The following is a 17,937-nucleotide window of genomic DNA, read 5'->3' as shown; positions in this document are numbered from 1 at the left end:
TTAAAATTTCTATATAAATTTGGATTGACTCTGTTAACGAAGTTGTACCGTACATTATTTATATGCTAAATGAAAGGTATAAACTATATTGTTTTCCAGTCAATATCGTCAGCCTGCGTAGCTCAGTCGGTAGAGCATCAGACTTTTAATCTGAGGGTCTAGGGTTCGAGTCCCTACGTGGGCGATTGTAATTTTTGCTCCTTTGAGGTGGATTGATCATTTCTGCTCTAGACATCATTTGTTTATACATGTTATATGTGTGGTTCCTATACCTAAGTTTGAACGACTCTAAAATGTCGTCTGATTGCAATTTTAGTAGCAGCTGACGATGGACACAGCTGCATGGTATTTATATAGAAAAGCATCGATCATAAGTTTTGATTTTCTTTTAATTTCGATGCAAACGGGTCAAATAAAACAATAGAATCGTCTTAGGTAGACTTGTAAAATAAATCTGGTCTTTTATAACAACTATTATGTGGTATAACAAAAAGTTTTGAGAGAAACTGTTAATTATAAATGTGCAAAATTTGAGAGAGTTCTCTATGTAGCCTGCGTAGCTCAGTCGGTAGAGCATCAGACTTTTAATCTGAGGGTCTAGGGTTCGAGTCCCTACGTGGGCGGCTGTATTTTTTGCAAACTTTATTGTTTTAGTACTCTGTGTTCTTGTTATGGATAGATTCGAAAACAAGTTTTATTTGCAAAACATGAAAAACGTCAAAGAAAACGACAGCATGATCTCCGCCGCCTCTTTCCGTGACGAAATTTTGGTTAATCATGTTAATATAATATGTGGACTGATATATCATCAATATGAGGATTGATTTTCGAACGTTCGAATAGGTATGCATGATTCGTTATCTGGTTTGTTTAAACTTTTGTTGATTAATGAGTAGCACATATATCTTATAGTTGCATAAATGAGTATTTTGAGGATTCAAACGTTTACACATTGAGCATGTTGAGGGATTTCACCAACTTTAATGACATACGTATGAAATTTTTCATACTGAATTAGTTGATTTTTCTGGATAGAGTTTTTCAATCAACTTTATTTTGACTTTATTATCGTTTGTCATCATTTTCTGACAGTCACCTCAAAAAAGATTTTCGTCAATGAGAAAAAATTATTAGCAGAGCGTGGTTTCGATCCACGGACCTCTGGGTTATGGGCCCAGCACGCTTCCACTGCGCCACTCTGCTCATGAGATACAGTTATGACTTTTAACTATATAGAGTGCAACCAATCACAAGCATTGCATCAGAAAACGATATCCCCGCTAAAAACCAAAATCTTCAAGACTTTTTTTTTCACGAATGTTAAGTACTTGATCTGCAAATTTTAACCAAGAGAAGTTTGATTTAGTGTTCTTTGTTTCCGGCTAGGCAAACTTACGTACGTTTCCCAGAATAATAATAGCAATTAAGGGATTTCCTTGTGTACATATAGTGAAAACTTAGTATAAGTGATAAGAAGTCTATAGCATAAAGCAAGTGGAGAGCAGAACAGTTCTAATTAAGTTGCTCTGTCTTAAAATTTCTATATAAATTTGGATTGACTCTGTTAACGAAGTTGTACCGTACATTATTTATATGCTAAATGAAAGGTATAAACTATATTGTTTTCCAGTCAATATCGTCAGCCTGCGTAGCTCAGTCGGTAGAGCATCAGACTTTTAATCTGAGGGTCTAGGGTTCGAGTCCCTACGTGGGCGATTGTAATTTTTGCTCCTTTGAGGTGGATTGATCATTTCTGCTCTAGACATCATTTGTTTATACATGTTATATGTGTGGTTCCTATACCTAAGTTTGAACGACTCTAAAATGTCGTCTGATTGCAATTTTAGTAGCAGCTGACGATGGACACAGCTGCATGGTATTTATATAGAAAAGCATCGATCATAAGTTTTGATTTTCTTTTAATTTCGATGCAAACGGGTCAAATAAAACAATAGAATCGTCTTAGGTAGACTTGTAAAATAAATCTGGTCTTTTATAACAACTATTATGTGGTATAACAAAAAGTTTTGAGAGAAACTGTTAATTATAAATGTGCAAAATTTGAGAGAGTTCTCTATGTAGCCTGCGTAGCTCAGTCGGTAGAGCATCAGACTTTTAATCTGAGGGTCTAGGGTTCGAGTCCCTACGTGGGCGGCTGTATTTTTTGCAAACTTTATTGTTTTAGTACTCTGTGTTCTTGTTATGGATAGATTCGAAAACAAGTTTTATTTGCAAAACATGAAAAACGTCAAAGAAAACGACAGCATGATCTCCGCCGCCTCTTTCCGTGACGAAATTTTGGTTAATCATGTTAATATAATATGTGGACTGATATATCATCAATATGAGGATTGATTTTCGAACGTTCGAATAGGTATGCATGATTCGTTATCTGGTTTGTTTAAACTTTTGTTGATTAATGAGTAGCACATATATCTTATAGTTGCATAAATGAGTATTTTGAGGATTCAAACGTTTACACATTGAGCATGTTGAGGGATTTCACCAACTTTAATGACATACGTATGAAATTTTTCATACTGAATTAGTTGATTTTTCTGGATAGAGTTTTTCAATCAACTTTATTTTGACTTTATTATCGTTTGTCATCATTTTCTGACAGTCACCTCAAAAAAGATTTTCGTCAATGAGAAAAAATTATTAGCAGAGCGTGGTTTCGATCCACGGACCTCTGGGTTATGGGCCCAGCACGCTTCCACTGCGCCACTCTGCTCATGAGATACAGTTATGACTTTTAACTATATAGAGTGCAACCAATCACAAGCATTGCATCAGAAAACGATATCCCCGCTAAAAACCAAAATCTTCAAGACTTTTTTTTTCACGAATGTTAAGTACTTGATCTGCAAATTTTAACCAAGAGAAGTTTGATTTAGTGTTCTTTGTTTCCGGCTAGGCAAACTTACGTACGTTTCCCAGAATAATAATAGCAATTAAGGGATTTCCTTGTGTACATATAGTGAAAACTTAGTATAAGTGATAAGAAGTCTATAGCATAAAGCAAGTGGAGAGCAGAACAGTTCTAATTAAGTTGCTCTGTCTTAAAATTTCTATATAAATTTGGATTGACTCTGTTAACGAAGTTGTACCGTACATTATTTATATGCTAAATGAAAGGTATAAACTATATTGTTTTCCAGTCAATATCGTCAGCCTGCGTAGCTCAGTCGGTAGAGCATCAGACTTTTAATCTGAGGGTCTAGGGTTCGAGTCCCTACGTGGGCGATTGTAATTTTTGCTCCTTTGAGGTGGATTGATCATTTCTGCTCTAGACATCATTTGTTTATACATGTTATATGTGTGGTTCCTATACCTAAGTTTGAACGACTCTAAAATGTCGTCTGATTGCAATTTTAGTAGCAGCTGACGATGGACACAGCTGCATGGTATTTATATAGAAAAGCATCGATCATAAGTTTTGATTTTCTTTTAATTTCGATGCAAACGGGTCAAATAAAACAATAGAATCGTCTTAGGTAGACTTGTAAAATAAATCTGGTCTTTTATAACAACTATTATGTGGTATAACAAAAAGTTTTGAGAGAAACTGTTAATTATAAATGTGCAAAATTTGAGAGAGTTCTCTATGTAGCCTGCGTAGCTCAGTCGGTAGAGCATCAGACTTTTAATCTGAGGGTCTAGGGTTCGAGTCCCTACGTGGGCGGCTGTATTTTTTGCAAACTTTATTGTTTTAGTACTCTGTGTTCTTGTTATGGATAGATTCGAAAACAAGTTTTATTTGCAAAACATGAAAAACGTCAAAGAAAACGACAGCATGATCTCCGCCGCCTCTTTCCGTGACGAAATTTTGGTTAATCATGTTAATATAATATGTGGACTGATATATCATCAATATGAGGATTGATTTTCGAACGTTCGAATAGGTATGCATGATTCGTTATCTGGTTTGTTTAAACTTTTGTTGATTAATGAGTAGCACATATATCTTATAGTTGCATAAATGAGTATTTTGAGGATTCAAACGTTTACACATTGAGCATGTTGAGGGATTTCACCAACTTTAATGACATACGTATGAAATTTTTCATACTGAATTAGTTGATTTTTCTGGATAGAGTTTTTCAATCAACTTTATTTTGACTTTATTATCGTTTGTCATCATTTTCTGACAGTCACCTCAAAAAAGATTTTCGTCAATGAGAAAAAATTATTAGCAGAGCGTGGTTTCGATCCACGGACCTCTGGGTTATGGGCCCAGCACGCTTCCACTGCGCCACTCTGCTCATGAGATACAGTTATGACTTTTAACTATATAGAGTGCAACCAATCACAAGCATTGCATCAGAAAACGATATCCCCGCTAAAAACCAAAATCTTCAAGACTTTTTTTTTCACGAATGTTAAGTACTTGATCTGCAAATTTTAACCAAGAGAAGTTTGATTTAGTGTTCTTTGTTTCCGGCTAGGCAAACTTACGTACGTTTCCCAGAATAATAATAGCAATTAAGGGATTTCCTTGTGTACATATAGTGAAAACTTAGTATAAGTGATAAGAAGTCTATAGCATAAAGCAAGTGGAGAGCAGAACAGTTCTAATTAAGTTGCTCTGTCTTAAAATTTCTATATAAATTTGGATTGACTCTGTTAACGAAGTTGTACCGTACATTATTTATATGCTAAATGAAAGGTATAAACTATATTGTTTTCCAGTCAATATCGTCAGCCTGCGTAGCTCAGTCGGTAGAGCATCAGACTTTTAATCTGAGGGTCTAGGGTTCGAGTCCCTACGTGGGCGATTGTAATTTTTGCTCCTTTGAGGTGGATTGATCATTTCTGCTCTAGACATCATTTGTTTATACATGTTATATGTGTGGTTCCTATACCTAAGTTTGAACGACTCTAAAATGTCGTCTGATTGCAATTTTAGTAGCAGCTGACGATGGACACAGCTGCATGGTATTTATATAGAAAAGCATCGATCATAAGTTTTGATTTTCTTTTAATTTCGATGCAAACGGGTCAAATAAAACAATAGAATCGTCTTAGGTAGACTTGTAAAATAAATCTGGTCTTTTATAACAACTATTATGTGGTATAACAAAAAGTTTTGAGAGAAACTGTTAATTATAAATGTGCAAAATTTGAGAGAGTTCTCTATGTAGCCTGCGTAGCTCAGTCGGTAGAGCATCAGACTTTTAATCTGAGGGTCTAGGGTTCGAGTCCCTACGTGGGCGGCTGTATTTTTTGCAAACTTTATTGTTTTAGTACTCTGTGTTCTTGTTATGGATAGATTCGAAAACAAGTTTTATTTGCAAAACATGAAAAACGTCAAAGAAAACGACAGCATGATCTCCGCCGCCTCTTTCCGTGACGAAATTTTGGTTAATCATGTTAATATAATATGTGGACTGATATATCATCAATATGAGGATTGATTTTCGAACGTTCGAATAGGTATGCATGATTCGTTATCTGGTTTGTTTAAACTTTTGTTGATTAATGAGTAGCACATATATCTTATAGTTGCATAAATGAGTATTTTGAGGATTCAAACGTTTACACATTGAGCATGTTGAGGGATTTCACCAACTTTAATGACATACGTATGAAATTTTTCATACTGAATTAGTTGATTTTTCTGGATAGAGTTTTTCAATCAACTTTATTTTGACTTTATTATCGTTTGTCATCATTTTCTGACAGTCACCTCAAAAAAGATTTTCGTCAATGAGAAAAAATTATTAGCAGAGCGTGGTTTCGATCCACGGACCTCTGGGTTATGGGCCCAGCACGCTTCCACTGCGCCACTCTGCTCATGAGATACAGTTATGACTTTTAACTATATAGAGTGCAACCAATCACAAGCATTGCATCAGAAAACGATATCCCCGCTAAAAACCAAAATCTTCAAGACTTTTTTTTTCACGAATGTTAAGTACTTGATCTGCAAATTTTAACCAAGAGAAGTTTGATTTAGTGTTCTTTGTTTCCGGCTAGGCAAACTTACGTACGTTTCCCAGAATAATAATAGCAATTAAGGGATTTCCTTGTGTACATATAGTGAAAACTTAGTATAAGTGATAAGAAGTCTATAGCATAAAGCAAGTGGAGAGCAGAACAGTTCTAATTAAGTTGCTCTGTCTTAAAATTTCTATATAAATTTGGATTGACTCTGTTAACGAAGTTGTACCGTACATTATTTATATGCTAAATGAAAGGTATAAACTATATTGTTTTCCAGTCAATATCGTCAGCCTGCGTAGCTCAGTCGGTAGAGCATCAGACTTTTAATCTGAGGGTCTAGGGTTCGAGTCCCTACGTGGGCGATTGTAATTTTTGCTCCTTTGAGGTGGATTGATCATTTCTGCTCTAGACATCATTTGTTTATACATGTTATATGTGTGGTTCCTATACCTAAGTTTGAACGACTCTAAAATGTCGTCTGATTGCAATTTTAGTAGCAGCTGACGATGGACACAGCTGCATGGTATTTATATAGAAAAGCATCGATCATAAGTTTTGATTTTCTTTTAATTTCGATGCAAACGGGTCAAATAAAACAATAGAATCGTCTTAGGTAGACTTGTAAAATAAATCTGGTCTTTTATAACAACTATTATGTGGTATAACAAAAAGTTTTGAGAGAAACTGTTAATTATAAATGTGCAAAATTTGAGAGAGTTCTCTATGTAGCCTGCGTAGCTCAGTCGGTAGAGCATCAGACTTTTAAAAGAGGGACGAAAGATACCAAAGGGACAGTCAAACTCATAAATCTAAAACAAACTGACAACGCCATGGCTAAAAATGAAAAAGACAAACAGAAAAACAATAGTACACATGACACAACATAGAAAACTAAAGAATAAACAACACGAACCCCACCAAAAACTAGGGGTGATCTCAGGTGCTCCGGAAGGGTAAGCAGATCCTGCTCCACATGCGGCACCCGTCTGAGGGTCTAGGGTTCGAGTCCCTACGTGGGCGGCTGTATTTTTTGCAAACTTTATTGTTTTAGTACTCTGTGTTCTTGTTATGGATAGATTCGAAAACAAGTTTTATTTGCAAAACATGAAAAACGTCAAAGAAAACGACAGCATGATCTCCGCCGCCTCTTTCCGTGACGAAATTTTGGTTAATCATGTTAATATAATATGTGGACTGATATATCATCAATATGAGGATTGATTTTCGAACGTTCGAATAGGTATGCATGATTCGTTATCTGGTTTGTTTAAACTTTTGTTGATTAATGAGTAGCACATATATCTTATAGTTGCATAAATGAGTATTTTGAGGATTCAAACGTTTACACATTGAGCATGTTGAGGGATTTCACCAACTTTAATGACATACGTATGAAATTTTTCATACTGAATTAGTTGATTTTTCTGGATAGAGTTTTTCAATCAACTTTATTTTGACTTTATTATCGTTTGTCATCATTTTCTGACAGTCACCTCAAAAAAGATTTTCGTCAATGAGAAAAAATTATTAGCAGAGCGTGGTTTCGATCCACGGACCTCTGGGTTATGGGCCCAGCACGCTTCCACTGCGCCACTCTGCTCATGAGATACAGTTATGACTTTTAACTATATAGAGTGCAACCAATCACAAGCATTGCATCAGAAAACGATATCCCCGCTAAAAACCAAAATCTTCAAGACTTTTTTTTTCACGAATGTTAAGTACTTGATCTGCAAATTTTAACCAAGAGAAGTTTGATTTAGTGTTCTTTGTTTCCGGCTAGGCAAACTTACGTACGTTTCCCAGAATAATAATAGCAATTAAGGGATTTCCTTGTGTACATATAGTGAAAACTTAGTATAAGTGATAAGAAGTCTATAGCATAAAGCAAGTGGAGAGCAGAACAGTTCTAATTAAGTTGCTCTGTCTTAAAATTTCTATATAAATTTGGATTGACTCTGTTAACGAAGTTGTACCGTACATTATTTATATGCTAAATGAAAGGTATAAACTATATTGTTTTCCAGTCAATATCGTCAGCCTGCGTAGCTCAGTCGGTAGAGCATCAGACTTTTAATCTGAGGGTCTAGGGTTCGAGTCCCTACGTGGGCGATTGTAATTTTTGCTCCTTTGAGGTGGATTGATCATTTCTGCTCTAGACATCATTTGTTTATACATGTTATATGTGTGGTTCCTATACCTAAGTTTGAACGACTCTAAAATGTCGTCTGATTGCAATTTTAGTAGCAGCTGACGATGGACACAGCTGCATGGTATTTATATAGAAAAGCATCGATCATAAGTTTTGATTTTCTTTTAATTTCGATGCAAACGGGTCAAATAAAACAATAGAATCGTCTTAGGTAGACTTGTAAAATAAATCTGGTCTTTTATAACAACTATTATGTGGTATAACAAAAAGTTTTGAGAGAAACTGTTAATTATAAATGTGCAAAATTTGAGAGAGTTCTCTATGTAGCCTGCGTAGCTCAGTCGGTAGAGCATCAGACTTTTAATCTGAGGGTCTAGGGTTCGAGTCCCTACGTGGGCGGCTGTATTTTTTGCAAACTTTATTGTTTTAGTACTCTGTGTTCTTGTTATGGATAGATTCGAAAACAAGTTTTATTTGCAAAACATGAAAAACGTCAAAGAAAACGACAGCATGATCTCCGCCGCCTCTTTCCGTGACGAAATTTTGGTTAATCATGTTAATATAATATGTGGACTGATATATCATCAATATGAGGATTGATTTTCGAACGTTCGAATAGGTATGCATGATTCGTTATCTGGTTTGTTTAAACTTTTGTTGATTAATGAGTAGCACATATATCTTATAGTTGCATAAATGAGTATTTTGAGGATTCAAACGTTTACACATTGAGCATGTTGAGGGATTTCACCAACTTTAATGACATACGTATGAAATTTTTCATACTGAATTAGTTGATTTTTCTGGATAGAGTTTTTCAATCAACTTTATTTTGACTTTATTATCGTTTGTCATCATTTTCTGACAGTCACCTCAAAAAAGATTTTCGTCAATGAGAAAAAATTATTAGCAGAGCGTGGTTTCGATCCACGGACCTCTGGGTTATGGGCCCAGCACGCTTCCACTGCGCCACTCTGCTCATGAGATACAGTTATGACTTTTAACTATATAGAGTGCAACCAATCACAAGCATTGCATCAGAAAACGATATCCCCGCTAAAAACCAAAATCTTCAAGACTTTTTTTTTCACGAATGTTAAGTACTTGATCTGCAAATTTTAACCAAGAGAAGTTTGATTTAGTGTTCTTTGTTTCCGGCTAGGCAAACTTACGTACGTTTCCCAGAATAATAATAGCAATTAAGGGATTTCCTTGTGTACATATAGTGAAAACTTAGTATAAGTGATAAGAAGTCTATAGCATAAAGCAAGTGGAGAGCAGAACAGTTCTAATTAAGTTGCTCTGTCTTAAAATTTCTATATAAATTTGGATTGACTCTGTTAACGAAGTTGTACCGTACATTATTTATATGCTAAATGAAAGGTATAAACTATATTGTTTTCCAGTCAATATCGTCAGCCTGCGTAGCTCAGTCGGTAGAGCATCAGACTTTTAATCTGAGGGTCTAGGGTTCGAGTCCCTACGTGGGCGATTGTAATTTTTGCTCCTTTGAGGTGGATTGATCATTTCTGCTCTAGACATCATTTGTTTATACATGTTATATGTGTGGTTCCTATACCTAAGTTTGAACGACTCTAAAATGTCGTCTGATTGCAATTTTAGTAGCAGCTGACGATGGACACAGCTGCATGGTATTTATATAGAAAAGCATCGATCATAAGTTTTGATTTTCTTTTAATTTCGATGCAAACGGGTCAAATAAAACAATAGAATCGTCTTAGGTAGACTTGTAAAATAAATCTGGTCTTTTATAACAACTATTATGTGGTATAACAAAAAGTTTTGAGAGAAACTGTTAATTATAAATGTGCAAAATTTGAGAGAGTTCTCTATGTAGCCTGCGTAGCTCAGTCGGTAGAGCATCAGACTTTTAAAAGAGGGACGAAAGATACCAAAGGGACAGTCAAACTCATAAATCTAAAACAAACTGACAACGCCATGGCTAAAAATGAAAAAGACAAACAGAAAAACAATAGTACACATGACACAACATAGAAAACTAAAGAATAAACAACACGAACCCCACCAAAAACTAGGGGTGATCTCAGGTGCTCCGGAAGGGTAAGCAGATCCTGCTCCACATGCGGCACCCGTCTGAGGGTCTAGGGTTCGAGTCCCTACGTGGGCGGCTGTATTTTTTGCAAACTTTATTGTTTTAGTACTCTGTGTTCTTGTTATGGATAGATTCGAAAACAAGTTTTATTTGCAAAACATGAAAAACGTCAAAGAAAACGACAGCATGATCTCCGCCGCCTCTTTCCGTGACGAAATTTTGGTTAATCATGTTAATATAATATGTGGACTGATATATCATCAATATGAGGATTGATTTTCGAACGTTCGAATAGGTATGCATGATTCGTTATCTGGTTTGTTTAAACTTTTGTTGATTAATGAGTAGCACATATATCTTATAGTTGCATAAATGAGTATTTTGAGGATTCAAACGTTTACACATTGAGCATGTTGAGGGATTTCACCAACTTTAATGACATACGTATGAAATTTTTCATACTGAATTAGTTGATTTTTCTGGATAGAGTTTTTCAATCAACTTTATTTTGACTTTATTATCGTTTGTCATCATTTTCTGACAGTCACCTCAAAAAAGATTTTCGTCAATGAGAAAAAATTATTAGCAGAGCGTGGTTTCGATCCACGGACCTCTGGGTTATGGGCCCAGCACGCTTCCACTGCGCCACTCTGCTCATGAGATACAGTTATGACTTTTAACTATATAGAGTGCAACCAATCACAAGCATTGCATCAGAAAACGATATCCCCGCTAAAAACCAAAATCTTCAAGACTTTTTTTTTCACGAATGTTAAGTACTTGATCTGCAAATTTTAACCAAGAGAAGTTTGATTTAGTGTTCTTTGTTTCCGGCTAGGCAAACTTACGTACGTTTCCCAGAATAATAATAGCAATTAAGGGATTTCCTTGTGTACATATAGTGAAAACTTAGTATAAGTGATAAGAAGTCTATAGCATAAAGCAAGTGGAGAGCAGAACAGTTCTAATTAAGTTGCTCTGTCTTAAAATTTCTATATAAATTTGGATTGACTCTGTTAACGAAGTTGTACCGTACATTATTTATATGCTAAATGAAAGGTATAAACTATATTGTTTTCCAGTCAATATCGTCAGCCTGCGTAGCTCAGTCGGTAGAGCATCAGACTTTTAATCTGAGGGTCTAGGGTTCGAGTCCCTACGTGGGCGATTGTAATTTTTGCTCCTTTGAGGTGGATTGATCATTTCTGCTCTAGACATCATTTGTTTATACATGTTATATGTGTGGTTCCTATACCTAAGTTTGAACGACTCTAAAATGTCGTCTGATTGCAATTTTAGTAGCAGCTGACGATGGACACAGCTGCATGGTATTTATATAGAAAAGCATCGATCATAAGTTTTGATTTTCTTTTAATTTCGATGCAAACGGGTCAAATAAAACAATAGAATCGTCTTAGGTAGACTTGTAAAATAAATCTGGTCTTTTATAACAACTATTATGTGGTATAACAAAAAGTTTTGAGAGAAACTGTTAATTATAAATGTGCAAAATTTGAGAGAGTTCTCTATGTAGCCTGCGTAGCTCAGTCGGTAGAGCATCAGACTTTTAAAAGAGGGACGAAAGATACCAAAGGGACAGTCAAACTCATAAATCTAAAACAAACTGACAACGCCATGGCTAAAAATGAAAAAGACAAACAGAAAAACAATAGTACACATGACACAACATAGAAAACTAAAGAATAAACAACACGAACCCCACCAAAAACTAGGGGTGATCTCAGGTGCTCCGGAAGGGTAAGCAGATCCTGCTCCACATGCGGCACCCGTCTGAGGGTCTAGGGTTCGAGTCCCTACGTGGGCGGCTGTATTTTTTGCAAACTTTATTGTTTTAGTACTCTGTGTTCTTGTTATGGATAGATTCGAAAACAAGTTTTATTTGCAAAACATGAAAAACGTCAAAGAAAACGACAGCATGATCTCCGCCGCCTCTTTCCGTGACGAAATTTTGGTTAATCATGTTAATATAATATGTGGACTGATATATCATCAATATGAGGATTGATTTTCGAACGTTCGAATAGGTATGCATGATTCGTTATCTGGTTTGTTTAAACTTTTGTTGATTAATGAGTAGCACATATATCTTATAGTTGCATAAATGAGTATTTTGAGGATTCAAACGTTTACACATTGAGCATGTTGAGGGATTTCACCAACTTTAATGACATACGTATGAAATTTTTCATACTGAATTAGTTGATTTTTCTGGATAGAGTTTTTCAATCAACTTTATTTTGACTTTATTATCGTTTGTCATCATTTTCTGACAGTCACCTCAAAAAAGATTTTCGTCAATGAGAAAAAATTATTAGCAGAGCGTGGTTTCGATCCACGGACCTCTGGGTTATGGGCCCAGCACGCTTCCACTGCGCCACTCTGCTCATGAGATACAGTTATGACTTTTAACTATATAGAGTGCAACCAATCACAAGCATTGCATCAGAAAACGATATCCCCGCTAAAAACCAAAATCTTCAAGACTTTTTTTTTCACGAATGTTAAGTACTTGATCTGCAAATTTTAACCAAGAGAAGTTTGATTTAGTGTTCTTTGTTTCCGGCTAGGCAAACTTACGTACGTTTCCCAGAATAATAATAGCAATTAAGGGATTTCCTTGTGTACATATAGTGAAAACTTAGTATAAGTGATAAGAAGTCTATAGCATAAAGCAAGTGGAGAGCAGAACAGTTCTAATTAAGTTGCTCTGTCTTAAAATTTCTATATAAATTTGGATTGACTCTGTTAACGAAGTTGTACCGTACATTATTTATATGCTAAATGAAAGGTATAAACTATATTGTTTTCCAGTCAATATCGTCAGCCTGCGTAGCTCAGTCGGTAGAGCATCAGACTTTTAATCTGAGGGTCTAGGGTTCGAGTCCCTACGTGGGCGATTGTAATTTTTGCTCCTTTGAGGTGGATTGATCATTTCTGCTCTAGACATCATTTGTTTATACATGTTATATGTGTGGTTCCTATACCTAAGTTTGAACGACTCTAAAATGTCGTCTGATTGCAATTTTAGTAGCAGCTGACGATGGACACAGCTGCATGGTATTTATATAGAAAAGCATCGATCATAAGTTTTGATTTTCTTTTAATTTCGATGCAAACGGGTCAAATAAAACAATAGAATCGTCTTAGGTAGACTTGTAAAATAAATCTGGTCTTTTATAACAACTATTATGTGGTATAACAAAAAGTTTTGAGAGAAACTGTTAATTATAAATGTGCAAAATTTGAGAGAGTTCTCTATGTAGCCTGCGTAGCTCAGTCGGTAGAGCATCAGACTTTTAATCTGAGGGTCTAGGGTTCGAGTCCCTACGTGGGCGGCTGTATTTTTTGCAAACTTTATTGTTTTAGTACTCTGTGTTCTTGTTATGGATAGATTCGAAAACAAGTTTTATTTGCAAAACATGAAAAACGTCAAAGAAAACGACAGCATGATCTCCGCCGCCTCTTTCCGTGACGAAATTTTGGTTAATCATGTTAATATAATATGTGGACTGATATATCATCAATATGAGGATTGATTTTCGAACGTTCGAATAGGTATGCATGATTCGTTATCTGGTTTGTTTAAACTTTTGTTGATTAATGAGTAGCACATATATCTTATAGTTGCATAAATGAGTATTTTGAGGATTCAAACGTTTACACATTGAGCATGTTGAGGGATTTCACCAACTTTAATGACATACGTATGAAATTTTTCATACTGAATTAGTTGATTTTTCTGGATAGAGTTTTTCAATCAACTTTATTTTGACTTTATTATCGTTTGTCATCATTTTCTGACAGTCACCTCAAAAAAGATTTTCGTCAATGAGAAAAAATTATTAGCAGAGCGTGGTTTCGATCCACGGACCTCTGGGTTATGGGCCCAGCACGCTTCCACTGCGCCACTCTGCTCATGAGATACAGTTATGACTTTTAACTATATAGAGTGCAACCAATCACAAGCATTGCATCAGAAAACGATATCCCCGCTAAAAACCAAAATCTTCAAGACTTTTTTTTTCACGAATGTTAAGTACTTGATCTGCAAATTTTAACCAAGAGAAGTTTGATTTAGTGTTCTTTGTTTCCGGCTAGGCAAACTTACGTACGTTTCCCAGAATAATAATAGCAATTAAGGGATTTCCTTGTGTACATATAGTGAAAACTTAGTATAAGTGATAAGAAGTCTATAGCATAAAGCAAGTGGAGAGCAGAACAGTTCTAATTAAGTTGCTCTGTCTTAAAATTTCTATATAAATTTGGATTGACTCTGTTAACGAAGTTGTACCGTACATTATTTATATGCTAAATGAAAGGTATAAACTATATTGTTTTCCAGTCAATATCGTCAGCCTGCGTAGCTCAGTCGGTAGAGCATCAGACTTTTAATCTGAGGGTCTAGGGTTCGAGTCCCTACGTGGGCGATTGTAATTTTTGCTCCTTTGAGGTGGATTGATCATTTCTGCTCTAGACATCATTTGTTTATACATGTTATATGTGTGGTTCCTATACCTAAGTTTGAACGACTCTAAAATGTCGTCTGATTGCAATTTTAGTAGCAGCTGACGATGGACACAGCTGCATGGTATTTATATAGAAAAGCATCGATCATAAGTTTTGATTTTCTTTTAATTTCGATGCAAACGGGTCAAATAAAACAATAGAATCGTCTTAGGTAGACTTGTAAAATAAATCTGGTCTTTTATAACAACTATTATGTGGTATAACAAAAAGTTTTGAGAGAAACTGTTAATTATAAATGTGCAAAATTTGAGAGAGTTCTCTATGTAGCCTGCGTAGCTCAGTCGGTAGAGCATCAGACTTTTAAAAGAGGGACGAAAGATACCAAAGGGACAGTCAAACTCATAAATCTAAAACAAACTGACAACGCCATGGCTAAAAATGAAAAAGACAAACAGAAAAACAATAGTACACATGACACAACATAGAAAACTAAAGAATAAACAACACGAACCCCACCAAAAACTAGGGGTGATCTCAGGTGCTCCGGAAGGGTAAGCAGATCCTGCTCCACATGCGGCACCCGTCTGAGGGTCTAGGGTTCGAGTCCCTACGTGGGCGGCTGTATTTTTTGCAAACTTTATTGTTTTAGTACTCTGTGTTCTTGTTATGGATAGATTCGAAAACAAGTTTTATTTGCAAAACATGAAAAACGTCAAAGAAAACGACAGCATGATCTCCGCCGCCTCTTTCCGTGACGAAATTTTGGTTAATCATGTTAATATAATATGTGGACTGATATATCATCAATATGAGGATTGATTTTCGAACGTTCGAATAGGTATGCATGATTCGTTATCTGGTTTGTTTAAACTTTTGTTGATTAATGAGTAGCACATATATCTTATAGTTGCATAAATGAGTATTTTGAGGATTCAAACGTTTACACATTGAGCATGTTGAGGGATTTCACCAACTTTAATGACATACGTATGAAATTTTTCATACTGAATTAGTTGATTTTTCTGGATAGAGTTTTTCAATCAACTTTATTTTGACTTTATTATCGTTTGTCATCATTTTCTGACAGTCACCTCAAAAAAGATTTTCGTCAATGAGAAAAAATTATTAGCAGAGCGTGGTTTCGATCCACGGACCTCTGGGTTATGGGCCCAGCACGCTTCCACTGCGCCACTCTGCTCATGAGATACAGTTATGACTTTTAACTATATAGAGTGCAACCAATCACAAGCATTGCATCAGAAAACGATATCCCCGCTAAAAACCAAAATCTTCAAGACTTTTTTTTTCACGAATGTTAAGTACTTGATCTGCAAATTTTAACCAAGAGAAGTTTGATTTAGTGTTCTTTGTTTCCGGCTAGGCAAACTTACGTACGTTTCCCAGAATAATAATAGCAATTAAGGGATTTCCTTGTGTACATATAGTGAAAACTTAGTATAAGTGATAAGAAGTCTATAGCATAAAGCAAGTGGAGAGCAGAACAGTTCTAATTAAGTTGCTCTGTCTTAAAATTTCTATATAAATTTGGATTGACTCTGTTAACGAAGTTGTACCGTACATTATTTATATGCTAAATGAAAGGTATAAACTATATTGTTTTCCAGTCAATATCGTCAGCCTGCGTAGCTCAGTCGGTAGAGCATCAGACTTTTAATCTGAGGGTCTAGGGTTCGAGTCCCTACGTGGGCGATTGTAATTTTTGCTCCTTTGAGGTGGATTGATCATTTCTGCTCTAGACATCATTTGTTTATACATGTTATATGTGTGGTTCCTATACCTAAGTTTGAACGACTCTAAAATGTCGTCTGATTGCAATTTTAGTAGCAGCTGACGATGGACACAGCTGCATGGTATTTATATAGAAAAGCATCGATCATAAGTTTTGATTTTCTTTTAATTTCGATGCAAACGGGTCAAATAAAACAATAGAATCGTCTTAGGTAGACTTGTAAAATAAATCTGGTCTTTTATAACAACTATTATGTGGTATAACAAAAAGTTTTGAGAGAAACTGTTAATTATAAATGTGCAAAATTTGAGAGAGTTCTCTATGTAGCCTGCGTAGCTCAGTCGGTAGAGCATCAGACTTTTAAAAGAGGGACGAAAGATACCAAAGGGACAGTCAAACTCATAAATCTAAAACAAACTGACAACGCCATGGCTAAAAATGAAAAAGACAAACAGAAAAACAATAGTACACATGACACAACATAGAAAACTAAAGAATAAACAACACGAACCCCACCAAAAACTAGGGGTGATCTCAGGTGCTCCGGAAGGGTAAGCAGATCCTGCTCCACATGCGGCACCCGTCTGAGGGTCTAGGGTTCGAGTCCCTACGTGGGCGGCTGTATTTTTTGCAAACTTTATTGTTTTAGTACTCTGTGTTCTTGTTATGGATAGATTCGAAAACAAGTTTTATTTGCAAAACATGAAAAACGTCAAAGAAAACGACAGCATGATCTCCGCCGCCTCTTTCCGTGACGAAATTTTGGTTAATCATGTTAATATAATATGTGGACTGATATATCATCAATATGAGGATTGATTTTCGAACGTTCGAATAGGTATGCATGATTCGTTATCTGGTTTGTTTAAACTTTTGTTGATTAATGAGTAGCACATATATCTTATAGTTGCATAAATGAGTATTTTGAGGATTCAAACGTTTACACATTGAGCATGTTGAGGGATTTCACCAACTTTAATGACATACGTATGAAATTTTTCATACTGAATTAGTTGATTTTTCTGGATAGAGTTTTTCAATCAACTTTATTTTGACTTTATTATCGTTTGTCATCATTTTCTGACAGTCACCTCAAAAAAGATTTTCGTCAATGAGAAAAAATTATTAGCAGAGCGTGGTTTCGATCCACGGACCTCTGGGTTATGGGCCCAGCACGCTTCCACTGCGCCACTCTGCTCATGAGATACAGTTATGACTTTTAACTATATAGAGTGCAACCAATCACAAGCATTGCATCAGAAAACGATATCCCCGCTAAAAACCAAAATCTTCAAGACTTTTTTTTTCACGAATGTTAAGTACTTGATCTGCAAATTTTAACCAAGAGAAGTTTGATTTAGTGTTCTTTGTTTCCGGCTAGGCAAACTTACGTACGTTTCCCAGAATAATAATAGCAATTAAGGGATTTCCTTGTGTACATATAGTGAAAACTTAGTATAAGTGATAAGAAGTCTATAGCATAAAGCAAGTGGAGAGCAGAACAGTTCTAATTAAGTTGCTCTGTCT

General features: G+C 35.6%; 28 non-coding genes across 28 annotated transcripts; 17 read left to right on the top strand and 11 right to left on the bottom strand.

Moving 5' to 3' along the window:
• The first annotated feature begins 111 nt into the window (after positions 1-111).
• On the top strand, positions 112-184 carry Trnak-uuu (transfer RNA lysine (anticodon UUU)). The gene has a single exon. It is a non-coding gene; the product is annotated as a tRNA-Lys (tRNA).
• A 366-nt stretch (positions 185-550) lies between these two features.
• Trnak-uuu (transfer RNA lysine (anticodon UUU)) lies at positions 551-623 on the top strand. The gene has a single exon. It is a non-coding gene; the product is annotated as a tRNA-Lys (tRNA).
• Positions 624-1,131: 508 nt separating this feature from the next.
• On the bottom strand, positions 1,132-1,203 carry Trnam-cau (transfer RNA methionine (anticodon CAU)). The gene has a single exon. It is a non-coding gene; the product is annotated as a tRNA-Met (tRNA).
• A 439-nt stretch (positions 1,204-1,642) lies between these two features.
• Positions 1,643-1,715, top strand: Trnak-uuu (transfer RNA lysine (anticodon UUU)). Its single transcript has one exon. It is a non-coding gene; the product is annotated as a tRNA-Lys (tRNA).
• A 366-nt stretch (positions 1,716-2,081) lies between these two features.
• Positions 2,082-2,154, top strand: Trnak-uuu (transfer RNA lysine (anticodon UUU)). Its single transcript has one exon. It is a non-coding gene; the product is annotated as a tRNA-Lys (tRNA).
• A 508-nt stretch (positions 2,155-2,662) lies between these two features.
• On the bottom strand, positions 2,663-2,734 carry Trnam-cau (transfer RNA methionine (anticodon CAU)). Its single transcript has one exon. It is a non-coding gene; the product is annotated as a tRNA-Met (tRNA).
• A 439-nt stretch (positions 2,735-3,173) lies between these two features.
• Trnak-uuu (transfer RNA lysine (anticodon UUU)) lies at positions 3,174-3,246 on the top strand. The gene has a single exon. It is a non-coding gene; the product is annotated as a tRNA-Lys (tRNA).
• Positions 3,247-3,612: 366 nt separating this feature from the next.
• Positions 3,613-3,685, top strand: Trnak-uuu (transfer RNA lysine (anticodon UUU)). The gene has a single exon. It is a non-coding gene; the product is annotated as a tRNA-Lys (tRNA).
• A 508-nt stretch (positions 3,686-4,193) lies between these two features.
• Positions 4,194-4,265, bottom strand: Trnam-cau (transfer RNA methionine (anticodon CAU)). Its single transcript has one exon. It is a non-coding gene; the product is annotated as a tRNA-Met (tRNA).
• A 439-nt stretch (positions 4,266-4,704) lies between these two features.
• On the top strand, positions 4,705-4,777 carry Trnak-uuu (transfer RNA lysine (anticodon UUU)). Its single transcript has one exon. It is a non-coding gene; the product is annotated as a tRNA-Lys (tRNA).
• A 366-nt stretch (positions 4,778-5,143) lies between these two features.
• On the top strand, positions 5,144-5,216 carry Trnak-uuu (transfer RNA lysine (anticodon UUU)). The gene has a single exon. It is a non-coding gene; the product is annotated as a tRNA-Lys (tRNA).
• A 508-nt stretch (positions 5,217-5,724) lies between these two features.
• Positions 5,725-5,796, bottom strand: Trnam-cau (transfer RNA methionine (anticodon CAU)). Its single transcript has one exon. It is a non-coding gene; the product is annotated as a tRNA-Met (tRNA).
• A 439-nt stretch (positions 5,797-6,235) lies between these two features.
• Trnak-uuu (transfer RNA lysine (anticodon UUU)) lies at positions 6,236-6,308 on the top strand. The gene has a single exon. It is a non-coding gene; the product is annotated as a tRNA-Lys (tRNA).
• Positions 6,309-7,474: 1,166 nt separating this feature from the next.
• Trnam-cau (transfer RNA methionine (anticodon CAU)) lies at positions 7,475-7,546 on the bottom strand. Its single transcript has one exon. It is a non-coding gene; the product is annotated as a tRNA-Met (tRNA).
• A 439-nt stretch (positions 7,547-7,985) lies between these two features.
• On the top strand, positions 7,986-8,058 carry Trnak-uuu (transfer RNA lysine (anticodon UUU)). The gene has a single exon. It is a non-coding gene; the product is annotated as a tRNA-Lys (tRNA).
• A 366-nt stretch (positions 8,059-8,424) lies between these two features.
• Trnak-uuu (transfer RNA lysine (anticodon UUU)) lies at positions 8,425-8,497 on the top strand. Its single transcript has one exon. It is a non-coding gene; the product is annotated as a tRNA-Lys (tRNA).
• Positions 8,498-9,005: 508 nt separating this feature from the next.
• Trnam-cau (transfer RNA methionine (anticodon CAU)) lies at positions 9,006-9,077 on the bottom strand. The gene has a single exon. It is a non-coding gene; the product is annotated as a tRNA-Met (tRNA).
• A 439-nt stretch (positions 9,078-9,516) lies between these two features.
• On the top strand, positions 9,517-9,589 carry Trnak-uuu (transfer RNA lysine (anticodon UUU)). Its single transcript has one exon. It is a non-coding gene; the product is annotated as a tRNA-Lys (tRNA).
• A 1,166-nt stretch (positions 9,590-10,755) lies between these two features.
• Positions 10,756-10,827, bottom strand: Trnam-cau (transfer RNA methionine (anticodon CAU)). Its single transcript has one exon. It is a non-coding gene; the product is annotated as a tRNA-Met (tRNA).
• A 439-nt stretch (positions 10,828-11,266) lies between these two features.
• Positions 11,267-11,339, top strand: Trnak-uuu (transfer RNA lysine (anticodon UUU)). The gene has a single exon. It is a non-coding gene; the product is annotated as a tRNA-Lys (tRNA).
• Positions 11,340-12,505: 1,166 nt separating this feature from the next.
• Positions 12,506-12,577, bottom strand: Trnam-cau (transfer RNA methionine (anticodon CAU)). Its single transcript has one exon. It is a non-coding gene; the product is annotated as a tRNA-Met (tRNA).
• A 439-nt stretch (positions 12,578-13,016) lies between these two features.
• Positions 13,017-13,089, top strand: Trnak-uuu (transfer RNA lysine (anticodon UUU)). Its single transcript has one exon. It is a non-coding gene; the product is annotated as a tRNA-Lys (tRNA).
• Positions 13,090-13,455: 366 nt separating this feature from the next.
• On the top strand, positions 13,456-13,528 carry Trnak-uuu (transfer RNA lysine (anticodon UUU)). Its single transcript has one exon. It is a non-coding gene; the product is annotated as a tRNA-Lys (tRNA).
• Positions 13,529-14,036: 508 nt separating this feature from the next.
• Positions 14,037-14,108, bottom strand: Trnam-cau (transfer RNA methionine (anticodon CAU)). The gene has a single exon. It is a non-coding gene; the product is annotated as a tRNA-Met (tRNA).
• Positions 14,109-14,547: 439 nt separating this feature from the next.
• Trnak-uuu (transfer RNA lysine (anticodon UUU)) lies at positions 14,548-14,620 on the top strand. Its single transcript has one exon. It is a non-coding gene; the product is annotated as a tRNA-Lys (tRNA).
• Positions 14,621-15,786: 1,166 nt separating this feature from the next.
• Trnam-cau (transfer RNA methionine (anticodon CAU)) lies at positions 15,787-15,858 on the bottom strand. Its single transcript has one exon. It is a non-coding gene; the product is annotated as a tRNA-Met (tRNA).
• A 439-nt stretch (positions 15,859-16,297) lies between these two features.
• On the top strand, positions 16,298-16,370 carry Trnak-uuu (transfer RNA lysine (anticodon UUU)). The gene has a single exon. It is a non-coding gene; the product is annotated as a tRNA-Lys (tRNA).
• Positions 16,371-17,536: 1,166 nt separating this feature from the next.
• Positions 17,537-17,608, bottom strand: Trnam-cau (transfer RNA methionine (anticodon CAU)). Its single transcript has one exon. It is a non-coding gene; the product is annotated as a tRNA-Met (tRNA).
• Between the last annotated feature and the right edge of the window lie 329 nt (positions 17,609-17,937).

The sequence above is a fragment of the Mytilus galloprovincialis genome, chromosome 10 (assembly GCF_965363235.1).
Source record: "Mytilus galloprovincialis chromosome 10, xbMytGall1.hap1.1, whole genome shotgun sequence".
In the NCBI taxonomy this organism is placed as follows: Eukaryota; Metazoa; Mollusca; class Bivalvia; order Mytilida; family Mytilidae; genus Mytilus; species Mytilus galloprovincialis.
This window is presented reverse-complemented; position numbering and strand designations above follow the sequence as displayed.